Here is a 19,005-nt window from a genome sequence, read left to right as displayed (position 1 = left end):
TTTTTTCACGTATTGCTACTTGAACAATAAAACTTATTGATTTTTAGCAAATTTTCATTGAAATTTCACTAAGATTTGCGATCACAAAGAAACAAAATGTGAATTATTTGGAATGGTTCAAAATGCAATTTGCAATCGGATAGTTCCAATTTAAAATATAAATTTTGTATTAATCCTGAAGCCTTCCTATAACTTCGGTAGATTCGAAAACAATCTATCTTAATAGTTGAAAAAAAAACAAATTTGAATAGTGTTCAATATTATGTACGAAGTACAATGAACTATAAATTTGCTTGATGATGCTCAATAAACTGATTTTCATCTGTTGAAAGAAAGCATATCAACAAGGAACATAAATTATTTATATTACAGTCTCATTGATTAAACTACATCATTGAAATAATTCATGACTCTCGAGTACTACATTTCCATATTGAGTCCATGTGTAAGTAGCATGAATTCAGCATAACCGACAGTACGGCTCAATGGTCTAGGGGTATGATTCTCGCTTTGGGTGCGAGAGGTCCCGGGTTCAAATCCCGGTTGAGCCCTCTTTTTTTTCTCTATAGGCGATTTTCTTCTTGTTTTTCTTTAAATCCAAAAATGGTCCTCTGTTAGAGCTCATCAACCAACAAAAATTGATAAGAAACGGAACATAACTTAAAAAACTAAAACTGGATTCTGATGAAATCGAATGGAAGCAAGCCAAGATGGGGTCGATAAAGAGAAAACCCACGAAAGTGGCCAGTATCTGGAACAGCCGCCCAGTTTAATGCAAACAAAACACCTCGGGCCATCGGATTGATTTAAATTCGAGGATACGGACCGTATCATAACTGCCCTCGAGGAAATTGCGTTTGGGAAAATTTGGATTCGAATTTATCTCGTCCGTTGTGTGGAGGGATTATAAATATGTTTTGTACGTTTTCGTATGTTGATTTTCTTTGAAATTCCATCTAACCATGTGGATGGTTACATAGCCGTTTCAATCTTTTCAACGAGACAGGATTTTGATTAAATTTGTTTTTTGGCCACCGATATTCCCAACTCCATATTTTCGCCTTTCGCCACGCTCATTCCCCGAACATATCTTCACAGTGTCTGTTTTCTTCGAATTTTGAGCCAGTAATGTTATGAAAACAATAAGGATCGATTCAACGATGACGAATCCAGGGTAAAATTCCACTGTCTCCGTTCGTCCGTTCGTAATCACGACAACTCTCGAACGAAAGTGAAATTTTAAATGTAGGTTCGGATCTCGAATGCCGTTTGTTCAAAGATAATGTTGAGAACACGATTTGGATCAAGATGAAATTGCATGTAGATGTATATCAACAATAACATACAAGATGTATGCAACATTTTATGTGAGTTAGAATATCGAAAGAAAAATCTAATATTTTCGTGACTAGCTTAGAATTGTCTAATATGCAAAGAATTGTTTGATTGTTCCAGTCGGATTTAAGGACCCTTTTTGCAGTACCCTTTTTGCAGAAACTATGATAACCGACAACGATGAAAGTATAGTTTATCATCATCATATCATCATAATCTTATAAATTTAAAATACAGTATGATTCACTGCGATGGCCTATTAGACGTTAATGGAAACTAATCATAATTTTGTGCTGAAAATTTGTATGTTGTTGTTTGAGACAATGATCTCTCTCCCTAACATATTTTGAGTTCTCTACAACTTCCAACATCTACTTCCTTATTTTGAATGGCACACCCAGTATATTATTCTATCATTAGATAGCTTTTTTGATGACAATTTCAGCAATATGTCATACCTTGCGTAAAAACTCAACGATTCATGGGTTAATAGGATTCTTATGAAAAAAATGTAGACAAGGCTCACATTTTTTTATATATCTGTAGAAGAATATATTCAACTCAAGATTTCCAAATAAGAACCTATATTTTTATCATTTCAGAAAATTTTACGTATAAAAGAAGAGGGTTACTCAAGCAAACCCTATATCTAAAATTGATACTTTGAGAGTTTTCGAACCGTTGCAGTTTTAACCAGAGTATGGCATATTGCTAAATTTTCATCAAAAAAGCTTTCTTTTGTTGCAATAATATACTGAGTGTGCATTTGTAGTAGTAGTAGCAGTAGTTGCAGAGATCTAAAAATATTTTGGAGAGAGTGATTATTGTTTCAAACTCGAACATGCAAATTTTCAGCAAAAAATTGTGATTAGTTTTCTATAAACGTCTAATAGGCCATCGCGGTGAATCACCCTGTATACACACAGGCAAAATTAGGGAAACGGACAAAATCTCAACGGAGTATGTTGTTCATTTTCTCTAGGACTTTCGGTCGGTTTTAGCAATTATTTTTTTGAATTGTACTTTCAGTGTATCAATTGACATTAACTTTAAACTTCAAAACAATGATTTCTCGTTCATCTACGGTACCATATAGAATGCTGTAAATCCTCTCAAGATTAAAATAACACTATTAATAAAAAGAGGAAATGTTCAGAAAAGATGAGGCAACATCTGAGTGTTCTCGCCAGGATGTTCTGAAAAACAACTTACTTGTTGTATGTTCCTGAAGAATCAACTACAATTCAGAAGAAAAATCGTTAAAATCGGCCGAAAGTCCAAGAGAAAATGAAATACGAACTCCGTTGAGATTTTTTTTGTCCGTATCCCAATTTTTGCCGGTGTGTATACGTATATCAAATAGGATTTATGTTGCTTCTTAGTCTCTATATAATATTGTTTGTTATGTGAAATTAACCTACATTTAACCTTACCTACACTAAATCTTCAGAAAACGAAGAATCTTTCTTTTGCAACCGAAAATTTTCTGGTACTTGAATCGTAATAAAAGAAACACTACACAAGTTTTGACTAGGTATTTATTTTCTTCAGTGATTGAAAATACCCTGCAATTAACGCAGGTAGAAACCCTGCAGAACTAGACCGGAATACCACACTTGAATAGGGTACAAATTGAGGTCTCCATCCCCCAATTACCCTATGACGGACGGTATCGAATATGATACGAAGAACGTGACCGCAACTTTGTGAAAAAAATATGTTATTAAATAAAGAGGAACAACCTCCAATTACCCCGGAATTGAAATAAAAAGCCGTCAACTTCTGCTTGGTTATCGACTTTGTGACCACCTATATGGGAGGCGCATGCGTCTCTGCGGCGTGGAAGTCTCGCGCGCAACTCGCCTCATCAGCAGACAGACCAAGAGAACCGAAACGTTTCTCTCCGTTGTTAGTTGGGACTCTGCCTTTCACGTGGTACCGTATTTTGTCGTGTTTTCTCGCGAAAATGATGTTTTCGATCAAGAAGCCGACTTTTACTATGCAAACCCTGCCGGTCCGTGCCTAAGACCCGCCGATGGTGTTTGTCAACCTTACATCACTGATGAAATATAGCGTTGTCACGCGAAAAATGTGAATTGGTCCCTTTCAGTTTGATTAAATTGACGGGATAGGATATTTGTGTTGAAATATACGTTTTCAAGTGTTTTTGTTTTTGTTGCTTGGATGTGAATTGTTTCCTTGGTGCTCGATAAGGATTTTAAAAAGAGCATTTCTTAAGGTAAACTGGCAATTCAACACTAAGCATGAACGTAGACTCTTGATTGATAAGTTTTAGGAAATCAAAATACCTATTCGGTACAACTGCATGCGTTCGGTTTGAATTTTTGAGTCATCTCGACGTAAACACTTGTAGATAACAACAAATGAACAATATTTGAGTTTTCATCACTCATTCTTTCATGCGGAAATATTGTTTATATAATGAACAAAAAACTTGTTTGGGTCGGATACACAATAATGTGAATTTCGTAAGGCAAGACCTTGAACTCTCTTTCGTAAGAACTGCTAAATAGTCAAGTTAATTAAATGCATCTATTGATATTCCAATCGCATAATAATTCTGAATCACTTTCATCTCGAGAGTGCTTGAATGATTTTTGTTACAGTATCATAATGATGAACGATTAATAATGCTTATACGTATTTTTGAAGGTGAAATTTATCAGTAGATTACTTCCTTCTTCCTAATCGTTCCAGATTCTGACTTCAAGTACCTATCTATGTACCTCCTCGCTCTTATCATTACTCAGCGGCTCACTGTGAAATGAATAATCGCCATAAAAAGAAGATGGAAAACACTTACTGAAATTTACTTTGGTGAATGACTTCCAGATTTCTCAAGATAACATCCCAGCATTTGCAAATGCTCGAATTATAACGGCAGATACGTTTTTCTTAGATGAAAAATAGCATTCCACGTATAGAAGATCAACACTCTCAGGAAGCTGTTTTTTTTTTCAGTTGGTTTGATATAAAATTATAAATTTTTTCATTCACATTTTCATTCGGTGTTTATGCATCGATCACTATCTTTATTAAAAGGCATTACTCTCTCTGCTTTTCGCCAACTTACCGACTAGACTTTCCACAGAAATGTGCAATTCATGACATCACATGTATTTCAGAAAAACTAAACATAAATTAAGTAGTTCTAGTGTTGTGTTCTTGAAGTTTCTAACAATATAATTTTCAAGAAACAAGTAAGGAAGTAGTATGAATTTAATTCTCCATTTATTGGTATACCTATATTCTGACGCCAGGAACGAATTTTCTATTGAATATTTCTCGGAATATTTATTTTACAGCCCGAGGTATAACCTCAATTTGCTTTCACTAGTATTCATAAAAAAAAAATATGAACTAAACCCCTCCAGTGCTGTTCGAATATACATTGCAGCACAAATCAACTGCAAATATTGTTTTTCCGATTCGTCCGAAACATTTCACATGTTTTGTATAACTATAACTATTGATCTGTTGCTAAAAATAGTATCTTCCTGAAGTATAATTGATATTTGATGTTCAGTATTAATGGATTTTCGTGATTACCAAATCCATCAAATGTATTTGACAGTGAAAGGTATATGGTAATAACTGATCGAAGTGCAATTTTTTATTTCGTATAATTCGGTTCATTCAGATAGAAATTTATTAATTCATACCGTTGAGTTTGACAGGAATCGATAATTGAACAGTTGAATGATTGAATATTTCATGTACTGATATTTCAACTATTTATTTATTAATTCATTGATAATATAACATGGGAGTGTGGATGGAACATATAATAGAAATCATCCAGTTATAATCTATGTAGCGGAAATATATGTTCAAAGAAATAATGTCAACAAATTCATGAATTTAAACATTTTACTGCTTTCTTGAATTACAGATTCGTCATTCTTGCATTTCTTTGCAAGCTTGCGATGATGCATTTCATCTATAGGGGAGACTAGGGAGGGTTGATACATTTTTTACAAAATTGTTAATAAAAAATTTGTGTTTAACATTTACCAATCCATTTATGTCAGAGTGAAATCAAAGGACTTCGCTTAAACCTTTAGCAATATTTAATAACTGAAAATGGAAATTTCGACCTTGATTATGAGTTCTTGAAATTGTCGGTGCAAAGTGTCTCAAACCTCCGTATACATGGGAGGCTTGATACACTTAAAGCGAGACTTAAAGGGAGGTTTCATACAATAAGAAATAAGGTACAAGCAATAAGAAGAAATCAATCTTTTATTATCATAACACTACCTAAGTCCTACATAATTCGCAAGTACTTAAACATTTTTATTTTACTACCGACACTTGCACAGGCTGAATGGCACTCCATTTTCTGATGAAGATAACGATCCAGCTTGCTTCTACTGCAATTCATTATTTTCGGCGTTCATCGGAAAATTCATCTTTTTCATCTTCGTCCTCAGGATCCAAGTCATCAAACACTTTTTTTTTTGTTTTTGAATTTCTGTTTAAAACTTTTCTTAGGTGGGATTTACTGTATCAAACCTACCTAGAAGAAGAATTTAGAAAATATAGGATGTGAACATATTATAATATTCGATTGAAGATCTGTACTACTGACGTCTATGTTCTAAATGAAATGCGCATCAAGAATAAAGTAATTAATTTCGTTAGTTTTTGTTGATGAAGAGATAAAGCCTTACGTTTGTTATGCAAATTCTTACATCGAATATGTAGAAAACACACTTGAAGCTTAAAAACTGTTGTTCGTGACGCGATCGTTGCCAGACTTCAACAGACACTATTTCCACACTCATAGAGGCACTGCACGTGATTATTTATGCCTTCCTTGAAGAACCGAGGCGGGAAATTTGAACGTGTATCAATCCTCCCCAGTCTTCCCTGCTCATAAGAATAATTCTCGTCTTCTACATAGATGAGAATTTTTCGCGCATTTCTCATCAACGTTCCCAACTTTTGAAAACCAAAATTCCAACCTCCCCAATCGCATACCAGGACAAACCTCAGATTTGCATCCGAAAACCCCATTCTCCATAGCGTCGGTTTTCTTATTAACAACACTTACATCTCCCGGCAATTCCAACCTCTGTTCCCATTTACATTTATTCCCCCCTTCTTCCTTTTGGAGCGGAATGTTCGAAAGTTGAACCGCTAAAATATTTCTGCACTCTCGTCGGACAGAATGGGATATTTAAACTATTCATGAGCCTGGGATGGAAAAAAGCGATATATTATTTTTCCGCTGAAGAAACTGGGCACCGGCAAAAGATATGGGTGTTTTTGACTCTGCGAAAGGGAGGTAGGAAGGAAGAGGAAGAAGACGAACGATATTTCGATGCGCCAGAATCGGAAGTAACCTAAGTTTTTTCGCAGATGAGAAGGGGGAAGTTTGGAGTGTGATATACGATGGGGGGATATTGGGGAAGAAATATGCAGCCGATTAGGCACTGTCGCGTGAGACTTGATGGCGTGTATCAAAAACTCATGCTTTAAAAAACGATTATTTGTCTACAATACTGACAAATATAAAGACTGAATCACAAACTTCTCGGAGATACTCAAAATTATTCAGATTTACTTTCTTGTTTAGTATGGAAGTCGGATATTTTGTGGAAACAAATATCAATATTGTTTTCAAAAGATTTGTTTTCGTCGATGATTTCCGACACAGTTGAGAAAATCTCTGATAGCTCAATGTCCCTACATTGTCCCATCAAATACAGAATTATGTATTATTCTTCAAAATATCTGATGATTAACTAACACCAATGAATAAATCAATGGCTTTTCAAAAATAGAGTAAAGCACTTCTGACAAATCTTCTATTTCATCTATCGAAAGAAATAGGTGGGTTGAAGTGATAATTTAAATTTTGAAAAAGAAGAAAATTCATATACATACATAATAGTTTTTTGATTAAATTTGTTATCAAGGTGCAAATTCGATCTTTGCACTAATCTGGTGTTTTTTGATGAATTAGGAGGTAACATTTTCATTTCAAATCACGAAATTACATGCAAAATTCAAGATTCTCTGTTGGATATTTCAATCAATTGGAAAAACCTACAACTTGAAATTCTAAACAGGTGGTTCCTTTAGGTATAATTAAGTATATTAAATAAATTTTCTGGTAGTGCCATCTAGCGGCCTCGGTATAGAGCATAGAGTAATGAACATAGATAGGTGAAGTAGGTATACGAAATTTTTACATGTCCCCAACATGGCTAGATTATGTTGTCGGATTGTGATTTATTTTCAAATCCACAATTTAACTCATTATTTACTCATTATGAATGTATATTACGAGTATATTATATTGAATGAAATATATTTATTTGAGTGATTCCCGATTGAATATGCAAATTTCAATATTTGAAATCCGATATTTCTCCTAATTGTCGAATTTATAATAAGCAGAACTTTTATTATTTTCTGTATCTACCTGCTGAAATCCGAGGTTTGTCAATTTTTGCTCTCCTAGTGACATTGGTTGTTTCACGTCGTTTGACTCGCTTGAAGTTTGTTTTCTGAATCTCTGATATATTTCAATATATTTTGAGTAAATATGAAACGTTAATTCACTATGGGACATAAGAAATTCATTCTTTGTGGAGAAACTCGCGAATTGAGTGAAATATCGTATCACTGATATGTTTTCATTTTTGCGTCCCTTATGTCAATTTTGATAGTTGTTATTGGGAACAAAATTTGCTTACTGAAAATGACATATCGTCGGCTAAGAGTGTAAATCTGCTATGTCCATAATGAACAATTTTACAGGAGACCAAAAAAACCGTACAGTTCAGTGTTATAATAATAATAATAAGAGAGTTTATTCATGAAAATACATTCAATAGAGTTTATTGAATGTATCTTCATGAATAAACTCTCTTATTATTATTATTACACTGTACTGTACGGTTTTTTTGGTCTCCTGTAAAATTGTTCATTATGGACATAGCAGATTTACACTCTTAGCCGACGATATGATCCCTCTATCTATGTTTATTACTCTGAGATATAGAGCGATCTGTTCAGAGAACGAACGCTAAAAAGGTTACTCTTCTTACAAATAATAGGTAAACATACATTTTTAAGATTTCAGATTTGACAGGAAGTAGCAGGCTCTGCGAAACTCTTATAATCCATACTTCGTCGAAATTTCTTGTCTGTCAAAACAAGGGGCGCTTGTCCCTTGATCCTGCCTCATATCAGGAGCACTCTCAGCGACTTCAATCGCCGAGATCATCGACCGCAATATTTTTATGGTGGCCGCCTCACCGGCCAAATCCCTGTTGTTTTGAAAGGCGGCCCCTTTTTTGCTCCCCCAACCCTTTTCGCTGGGTCACGTGCCGCACTGATTACTCCGGGATGTCGGACTGCGACAAGTCCTTCCTGTTGTTCCTTTCCCGAGGTCCTGCCAGACCGAAGATTAAGTGGAGGATCGATAGCGGGCCTTCAGACGTACACGCTCAAGAACTTTGTGGGGAAGAACGATGGGATTCTGTCCGAAATTTAGGAAGAAGTTTATATTAGATCCTCATTTTTCAGCTGTCGTTTTCGCCAAGAAACATAGTGATTTGATAATTTTAGCTATAGAGGCATCAAATGATATATCCGAGGATATCGAAATAAAAAATTCCCATTTTTTTCTGACCTCCTTAATGAAATTTACTTAAAAATTTATTATACCTCGGCGGTACGTGCCTGTAGCACGTACAAATGTGTTCAGTTGTTACTTTTCGTCTGTAATTTACTGTCAACCTTCTCGCTGTTTCGACCATTCTAACGGTGTTAGACCCGGATTTCTCGCTGGCCACGAAAATAATCCAAAATGATGATCAAATTTGGTCAACGTAAAAAAAATTGTCGAAAAATATGGCGACAGCAAATGAGTCATAGTATTACGTCCTCCAAGGTTCACATCTAATTTGGAAACACACTGTATACAGTTTGATTTGCATACCTTCTTTCTTCAAAGCAAGGCAACTTTCTGAATTCAATTCTTGACTTTCATCCCTGTATATACAGGGATGAAAGTAAGAAACTCATCAGTAGGTGACATGAGATTCTGATATCAGAATCTCATGTCACCTACTGATGAGTTTCTTATAGACATTCAACAGATATGTTTTCAAAAAATGTCAAATAACTCGAGAACTATACTCATTGCACCTAGAAATGATCACAAAATGAACGGAGAATTTGAAAATTAATCTGAATATGCAATGAAATACAGGCTGTTCTATTTGATATCAGCAAGATGGCCTTGAAATTGACATTTGACTCACTCAAAAGAAGATAGAATATATGCAAATTATACCTATAAAATTCGAAATTCGCAATCCAACAAATTCAACAACAAGTTTAGATGTTTGGGTGTTCTATGGTTTTCAAGAAGGATTTTCTTAAAATTTTAGCCTTTTAAATTGATGGACCGGTTTTTGAAGGTAGAAGAATTAATGCGTCAAATGTGTATCAAACCTAATGTGAATACTGTTTATAGTTTCCGAGGAAGAAGATGAATCTCTGTCCACTTATTATCATTGGTTTTTAGTTTTTATTTATTTGAATTGAACTCAAAGCGTGAAACTTCCTGAGCCAATTGAATTTTTCTCACATATGTACTTATGCCAATGATTACTTATTGGAAATAACGAACCAATATACGTAATGAAGAATAAATCACTAGATATTGAATATATAAAGTATCTTACTATGGTGTACTTGGATTTGAAACGAATTTTCGAAAACTGAAACCTCCCAAGCTGAAAACTATCGATGCCATCATTAAACTTCCGTGTAGAAATGAATTGCTTCCATCTGTGCTGAAAGTATGCTCAAAAATTGTTGGCATTTCCACTCCTAAATTAGATGCAATAAATATGCTCCTCGAAATCAACAATGTTTGTCAACCTGAATCATTGCTCTTTTCTTGAAGGCTAAGTATACCTTCTCAACTTTGATATTTACCATATGATTAGATACCTGGAAATTTGTACTGCAGGAGAGATCACTTGTGATATACTTCAAACGTCACAGCTCTTTGTTTTCTCCATATTTTTTATGGATGTAAGTTTATGCGATTGAATAAATTGAAGTTTCAAATATATGGCGAAACACTATTAGGTAATGGTAATGACTGTAATCAATTTAGGACAAATTGAACTTGTATACCTAATGTTTTCATAACAAGAATTTGGAAACTCAGTCAGTGTTAAAAAAGGCAGTAGCAACAACTGATGAAAAACTTCATTCTTCTGTTATTAGGAGTGTATTTTATTGAAGAGGAATTCGAGAAGAAATTGTAGATAAAAAAAAACTATAAAATAATATGCCTTAGCTAAAAATAATTCCTCGAGAAATTCCTGAAGAAGTAGACTCATTTATCCATTGAAAATATTATTTTGTTGTATGATTTCGAAATGAAAGGAACATTTTACTTTTTATGTATGTACGAATAGGTTGAGTTTTAGATTTATTGTCTCAGGAAAATATGTTTTTTTTTTCTACTTATTTGTTCTGATTTGAGGCCATAAATAATATTTTGAAATTTTTGAAATTAGTTGTCAAAAATTTGCATGTTTTTTGATCGCAATCGCAATAAAATATGGAAAGCAGCAGCGATAGTGTTATTTTACATGGTTGCCGAAAAAATATTGTACGTAACACGCCCGAAAATGTTTTTTTTTTGAACTCACAGACTTCCAGGACTCGCTTACGCTCGTCCTGGAATTTTGTCTATTCGTCCAAAAAAACCCTATTTTCCGGACTTGTTACGTAAATTACTATTTTTATTATTATTTGTCATTGTAAATACTGTAAGAAATAAACAAAATAAAATAAACTATGTAGCCAACAAATTCGTCATAGCGAAGCATGTTATTTGTCTGACTCTTTTATTCTCAGAGCCTTATTGGTATATTGGATGTGATTTTCGTCTGCAATTTATGGCATTTCACCTTTTACCATTCAGCAACTTGCAACAAGCATCGAGGTCTTTTGAAAATTTGGGTGAATACAACCGAAATTTATTAAGAATTGATCGAATGCAAGACTGTAGTTAGTGCTGTTCTAATTTTAACAATTCCATCAGCATGGCCAGCATGTCGACGATTTAGACAGAAACCTGAGAACCTCGATAGTCGATTCTCGACAAGAACAAAGAGTCGAGATATCGTTCGACAAGTCGCCAGTACATATCGTGTACCAAAATACATCACCGCATCGAAATTTCTAGCTTGTGACTAATTTTTTATCACGAATTTATTACCCAAATTATAAACAAAGCATGCGTGACTGGTCTGCGTGATGTGTTCACGAAGTTTCAGGACGTAATTTGAGCTGGAGATATGTTGGGTCGATAACGATCTAGGAGAAAGAGACGTGCGACTATTTCGATTCTTTGATGGCGCTGCTGGTCCGGCCTATCTGGTTATTAAAATCGTGCCTGAGGCCTCGACAATTTTTACACATTCATCTCTATTAAGTGATAATTATCGTATAGAAGAACAAACAAAATAAGCTCTACGAGAGAGCTGGTCTTGTTAGGGCTGGGGCCACTTGGGAATATAAACGATCGGTTTAGCATTTAGAGTGATTCGGATTGGGGATATTAATCTTGTTTAATGTCGAAACATTTTTCTGTATTTGAGGAGGAATGGTGGATGTTGTGCAAGCGGTCGAGAAGGTACACCTTAATTATTATAGTTATTCTGTTAAGGCTTACAGAGGAAGAAGAAGAATTCTTCTGTGATTCAATTCGATGCTTACTCGCACCATGTCATCTCTAGCGAGTGCTTCCATAATTCAGTATTCATTTTATATTCATTACAAGTATTCAGTAAAAACAAGTATTCATTCATCATTTTAAGTATCCATAAACAAGTATTCAGTGATTCAGTAATATTCATAAGTTATTACTATTATAACATTACAGTTGAATTCAGTGTTTGTGTTCTTCCTATTAAACAAGTGAAAATCATTATCGTAATTTCCTTCATCCACAAATCATGAAGTAATTTTGTACCTCATGTCATGCATATTTCTGAAGTCAATGAAATGGGACCTTTTCATGAAGAAAATATTCATTGGTAAAAGAAAAAAGTGAAATGTTTGAAGCTTAGGACAAAAATAGAAAGATATGTACTCGGATATGTATATCAATTCAAATATGAATGAGAGTAAGAATCTAAGCAGATGAAATATCATATTATTGATTGAAGATATCAGAAAGATCATATTGACTGTATTGTTGAATTTTATGGTTTTTTGTTGTATCTTCATTATGTTGGTTCTAATGAATTGGGGTTTTGAAATAATGTTGCAAGATCTATAAAAGCGGGACGCTTTTTTACGCATGTTATGTCAATCAAGAACTTTTTAAATGAAATCAATTTTTTTATTAATAGTTGTTATTTCGTATGATAACTTTTCTTGAGCATTTGGAAATTCTAAACTGAAACCCACAATTTGAATAAATTCGATTCTACAAGAAGAAATAAAATTCAACCATCTGGCTTCGAGAGCTTTTATCGGAAATTATAAGAACTATTCTCATGTAATTCAGTTTGAAAAACACCGTACTGATCATTCAATTATGAGAGCATACAACCCTGGATACAACCATAAAATTGAATTCCGAAAATATGATTATAAAAGCGGAGTGAAATTGAACTAGCTGTGTCGATATTCTTTCGAAATCGGTACCTATAGATTATTTTTCATGCGATTTAGTTTATTATTTCTATGAAATCTATTGGTAGAGTTTGGTAGTTTCAGAAATATATTTCTAGAAATATTTTTTCCTTGCTATCTTTCCAAACTTGGTCAAAATTTAAAGGATTTTTTATCAAACCCAGCATCTTCAGCTCCTATTGAAAGACAATTTTCCAGAGCAGAGTATCAAAAACCCGCAATAGGTAGTCGACTAATCTATAAGATGCCTCATGTGTCTTAGATCTTGGATGGAAAATTATGAAATCAAACAAAGCCTGAAGGTTTCTCAACATTGGGAAACTTCATTTTTTCATTTTGTTATGATTTATAGGTATTTATTTCATGTTTCTATTTCAAAAAAATGATATTTTCTGTTCTTTTATACATTAAGTATAATAAATAAAAATGTTTTTCGCCAGGTTCCCTTTCATTTCATAATTATTTTTATTGATGTGACACAACACAATAAAACTGCTAAAAATCATGATTCAAAATTATTATTCAATACTTGACAAATGAATACTTGACTTGAGATTGAAAAAATACTACTTGACTTGAAATCAAGTCAATATTGTTATTACTATAATAACTATGAAACGAAAAAATATATCATACTTTCAAGGAAAAATATATCAAACTTTGTTTTAGGTATCTACTTAGACAAACTTCACCCATTGTTGCCATTAGTTCCGGTAATGTTCCAGGACTCGTGTTCCTCCTCTCGTCACGATTTCCATTAAATCTCGCAAGCACCAGCGGAGCAGCAGCATCGGCCGACTATCGATCAGCTGTCCGCAAGTGTTATCACAGTTTTGTAGACACGCGTTGTCGTCTTCTCGCCCCCCTCGGATCCTAGTAGTTTTCTCGCCTCTTATGCTTATTACCGCGCAGATAATGGTAATGGCGCATAAAAATACGACGGAACAATGGGGGAGATGGATATCTGTCATTATTATCGGGCTATTACAGCTCCACGTCCTGAGGGTGGGATGTCGAGATTTATAATTAGCAACGGTTTTCAGCGGGGTCGATTTCTCCAGCCGAAGTCGGGTGGATTTAGACTTGCCCTCGTTTAGAAACGGGATGAGCTCAAAATTTACACATTTAAACCTAAACTATTCAATCTAATGCATGTTGCTTTTGGTACAGACGTGGCGAGCAGTAATCGAGAGTCGAGCAATAGTTATTTGTAATAACATAATATTTTGATGGCTAACAGACAATTGTTTAATTCCGGAAAAAGAACCTCCCTGAGCGGGACTCGAACCCGCAACCTCCGAATCACTAGTCCGACGCTCTAACTAAGGCCGCACCTACATTAGGTCCGCATTTCTCCCGATCCGATCCGATCCGACGTTGTCCGATGGTCGGACGACGCCGGAAGAAAAACAAACACCTTTATCTTAATGTTAGTGCCTACAATTGAAACGAAGCTTCCGAATTCTCAATTCCCGACGACTCACTACACTATCCGATTTGACGGCCGATTAGTTGTAGGCACTATTATTAAGATAAAGGTGTTTGTTTTTCTTCCGACGTCGTCCGCTCATCGGACAACGTCGGATCGGATCGGATCGGGAGAAATGCGGACCTAATGTAGGTGCGGCCTAATGGAGACACCGAGGAAGTTGCTTTTTCATTCGGAGGTTACGGGTTCGAGACCCGCTCAGGGAGGTTCTTTTTCCGGAATTAAACAATTGTCTGTTAGCCAAAAAAATATGGAAATGTATATGTCCATAATATTTATAGTTTGATAACTCATGAAATATCTGACAGTTTTGTAGAAAACTATCGGATATATTTATATTATGGACAGTGCTAGAAGTAGGTACTCATACCTCCGAAAATAAGACAAGTGGCAACAAATATTGATTGACAGAAAATGTCGAATGTTTTATTTCCACTGAGAATTGTCATTTTGCTGCCTAAACAGGGAAGTCGTTACTATGCTGCTTAGGCAGGAAAAGTAATACTTTACTGATTCATATGTGTCTGCAAAATAAATATTTCTTTCAATCGGAGAAAAACTGTTTTTGAGCAAATGTTAGCTTTTCAATATGACATAATTTTGAAGTTTGATTTCGATTTTGGGTGTCTAAATGCCGGTCCACAAAACCTTTTATAGTTATACCTACCCAAGGGTGCAGAGCTTTCCAAATTTTTTTTCGAAATTCTGCTTGAATTGTTTCTAGTTCTGACGACGCTGAAATCACGAAATCTTGTTCGAAGCTTGAAAATGTTTTTCTATTGGTATACCGGATGAATATTTCGAGTTTAATCAGTTAAAAATCTCGAAAAAAAAAACGTCTTATGGAAAAATGTTTCGAATTAAAAGTGTTGATATCAATGTAACATTAAGACCCTTCAGATGGAAAAATTGAATTCTATTACAGAGCTATGTGTGACTAATTGTGAGAAACTGTTCGTACAATTTTTTTTTTTTGGCGTAGAATTCGGATCTGCTATAAAAAGACTGGAGTTTCCATTCAAAATTCCGAAGCATAAATGGACATGCCCCTCAAAACCATATCAATATTTTATTCGAATAATTTTCCCGTTAGATGAACCTCTTCGCGATTTTTGACTTGAGCCGATATAAAGGAAAAATTGCTGTCACAGAAATATCAGTTTTTTTGTTGATATTCTGCATGAAATTGTTATGTTATACAAGGTGTTTTCAAATAAGACATGAACCTTGAAGGAGGTGTTAGTATCACTCATTGGCTGTCGATTGAGCCATATTTATTGATAACCAAAAATCAATAGTTTCCCAGATATTTGAGTTCTTGTGTTTTTTTTATGCACACCTCATCTCATTTATCGTCAAATTTTTCTACGTTTTCTACAAATTTGAATTTAAATTTTTTATTTTCATCAGAAAAAGATATATGTATGAAAAAAGCAAAACTATGCTGTATTAAATGTTGGATAAGAATAAGTATGATTTGAAAAACGGAATATGTAGAAAAGAATATTAAATATCTAATATAAATTTGCTAGCAACTTTCGAATTCCACAATGTATGTATGAAAAAAATATTTTAAAAACTTGCCAAATTCCTTCTTTATTCCCTTAAAATGTTCTCGTTAGAATGCAGACACTAGTTTTGTTTGAGCAGATTTTGATCCGAAAGGGAAAGAAGCAAAGAAAGACAAATAATGAATTAAATATTTTTTTATTATAATCAAACTCAAAATTTCAGTGGAAAATGTATTCATAAATTCTGTTGAAATCACCCCCACCATTCCTTATACAAGCACGTGCCGACTTTCTTATTTCTTCAGTTGTTACATTCCGCCTAAAATTAACTCTTAAACTTCTCGTTGCTTCGTGTATTCTAACGGTGTTAGATCCGCTGATCACGAAAATAATCCAAAATTATAATCAAATTTCATCAACGTGAAAAAAAATTTACGAAGAACGAAGTGAGATGAGAAATCTTTTTAAAATCACAAGAACTAAATATCTCGTAAACTGTTGATATTCGGTTATCACTCGGGTTATCACAAAATATGGCTTAAAAGACATTAAATGAGTCATACTAACACATCCTCCAAGGCTCATATCTAATTTAGAAGAAACACCCTGTATTCACACAAAATCTCAACCCGATCTCATTGTAAAGTTCCTGGACACATAATATGTGAATAGTAGAACTATTAATCGAATCTCCCCCGTATATAACTACGTTATAAATCACGGCCTTTTCCAGCGCGATCCGGGCCACGCCGTCTACGAAAAAAAACAAATTGATTTCGAATTTTAGCTCGGACTTTGAAGTCCGCGAACTTTTAATCGACTCCGGTCCTTTTACCGTTTTATGAGCCCGGGGGGCACCGCTCCGCCGTCTGCGTCTGACGGTTAAATCGCAGCGTCGGTGGCGATCCTACGTACGGTTAGTTTTTAATTATCAGAAAATCGATTAAGTAATTTTCCGACGGCTGCCTCGCTGGAACTGACTGGACTAATTCGAGGGTGAACCGGTTTTTATTGGGCATTGTGTCCGCCAGACCGACTGCGGTCCTTGTTCAGGATAAAAGTGCGGCAGATTTTCCGGATATCGGACAGACAGAGTAGATTCGCCGGAGTTTCCCCCCTTCAGCGTCAGGTTGAGTTTTTAAATGCTTGTTTAAACTTTCGGTGTGAAACAGTGGAGTGGCGCAGAACACACAGGTCTTCATTTTGTATAAGGATCAGAATTTTATTTCCTACGCCTCTGCTTTGATTTTTACGATTTCCTTCTGTTGTCTTATTGAGAAACTTTTCTCTCTTCTGCATGTCACTTTTTTCTTCTATTTGGTTCTTTGAAAGAGGCATTTCTTTTTATCTGTCTTTCTTATTTTGATTTGTTGTATCTTTCTTAATTCCTTATTCTCCTGCTCTATTGTCTTCTTTCTTTGTTTGTTAACTATTTCCTCAATTGTCTCAATTCTTCTTTGATTTATTGGTTGCTTATGGGGCGCCAACCTCTGTTCTAATAACTGTATTTAGTGTACTTTGTAATTCATCCTTATTATTGTCTTTCGTATCATACCAGGGTACTCCTGCATACATAATGCTTGGCATTGACACTACTTTTATTATCCTCAGTTTGTTTTATAAGGAAAGTACTTTTTGGGTTGAGCAGCGGGTACAGTCTCGCGTGCAATTGCCTTACTTTTTCTGTTTTCTTCTATTTGTTTGTTTCATTTCATTCTTTCATCTATAATTACTCCCAGGTATTTTGCTTCCTTTTTCCATGTTATCGTCTGATTTTCTATTTCAATGTTTCCTGCTTTCTCCTTCTTTACTGTTGTTCCTCCGAAGTGGATTGCAACCGTTTTCGCCGTATTCACTTTGAATCTCATTTTCCATCAGACTACTTATTCCATCAGTTCATCTAAGTCTATCTGTAACTGCCTAGTAATTGTTTTCCGCATTCTACTGTGATAGTAAACAGCGATGTCATCTTCAAACTGGGGTATCTTGCATTTATTCGTTTTTGGTATGTCTGCCATGTATAAGTTGAACAGAGGCGATCCTATCACCTATCCTTGGGGAACTCCTGCTTTAATTTCTCTGATCGTTAACCTGGTACCATCGTTATTCACTCTAAATTTTTTATTTGCCATGTACGATTGTATTAATCTCGTAAGTATGGTTGGAAATTTCATCAACTTCATTTTGTATATCAGACCTTCACATATTTTATCGAATGCCTTTTTTATATCCAAGAATATTGCACCAGTATCTGTAGAGAGGTTCAATTACTCCTTAATATTTGGCGCAAAACAAAACCAGATTAAAAACATATTTTAACTGTTACACTACGATTAGTTTTTCTAAAGTAAAAGTTTTTTACACTTGCGAAAAATATTATATTAGCCGCATGAGAAGTTTTGATGGTTGTTGTCTATGATTCGACAGTTGAAAATGTCAAACTGTGTTTATATTTCTCTTCAATAAGGTTTGACAATTCATCATAAACGTTTAACGTCAGAATAACGCATCCAAATTCTGGAAATTCACTTCGAAAAAAATGAATCCTTTAGCTAAGTTCATGCAGCATTTCTGTTTGGCGATGAAGCTCATTTCTAGTTAAATGGCTCTAGCTACTTGAGCTTGATCCAAGATCATACCGGTTGAAGATGCCAGCGCTGTTGCCAACAGTGTGAACAACGTCTCCATCGCTGTGTGCGCAAGGGAACTATTTTGAAAGGGATATGTTTGAGATATTTGAAAAAATAAAAACTTTGGTAAATAAGAAATTAGTATATCCAAAACATTTCCAGAGAAGTGGACTAGTATGCCACCATTAAAGTCCATTAGAGAGATTAAGGTATTGAGTTGCTGGTCTTGAAGGTGAAATGGCGAATATTCAAGTTAGTTAAGAGGAAATCGATCCTTTCTGAAGATCCCACGAGAATTTCGGATGGGGCAACGTCTTACTAGCGTTCAATG

General features: G+C 34.8%; 1 protein-coding gene and 1 non-coding gene across 2 annotated transcripts in view; both read left to right on the top strand.

Annotated features, from left to right (window-relative positions):
• Positions 1–479: 479 nt before the first annotated feature.
• On the top strand, positions 480–551 carry Trnap-ugg. The gene has a single exon. It is a non-coding gene; the product is annotated as a tRNA-Pro (tRNA).
• Positions 552–3,228: 2,677 nt separating this feature from the next.
• The window catches only part of LOC123674836, a 339,640-nt gene continuing 323,863 nt past the window's right edge, over positions 3,229–19,005 (top strand). The window contains exon 1 of the mRNA XM_045609938.1: positions 3,229–3,574. The gene's annotated coding sequence lies outside the window, so the exon portion shown is untranslated. The remainder of the gene's footprint in view (positions 3,575–19,005) is intronic.

This window comes from Harmonia axyridis, chromosome 3 (assembly GCF_914767665.1).
Source record: "Harmonia axyridis chromosome 3, icHarAxyr1.1, whole genome shotgun sequence".
Taxonomy (NCBI): Eukaryota; Metazoa; Arthropoda; class Insecta; order Coleoptera; family Coccinellidae; genus Harmonia; species Harmonia axyridis.
This window is presented reverse-complemented; position numbering and strand designations above follow the sequence as displayed.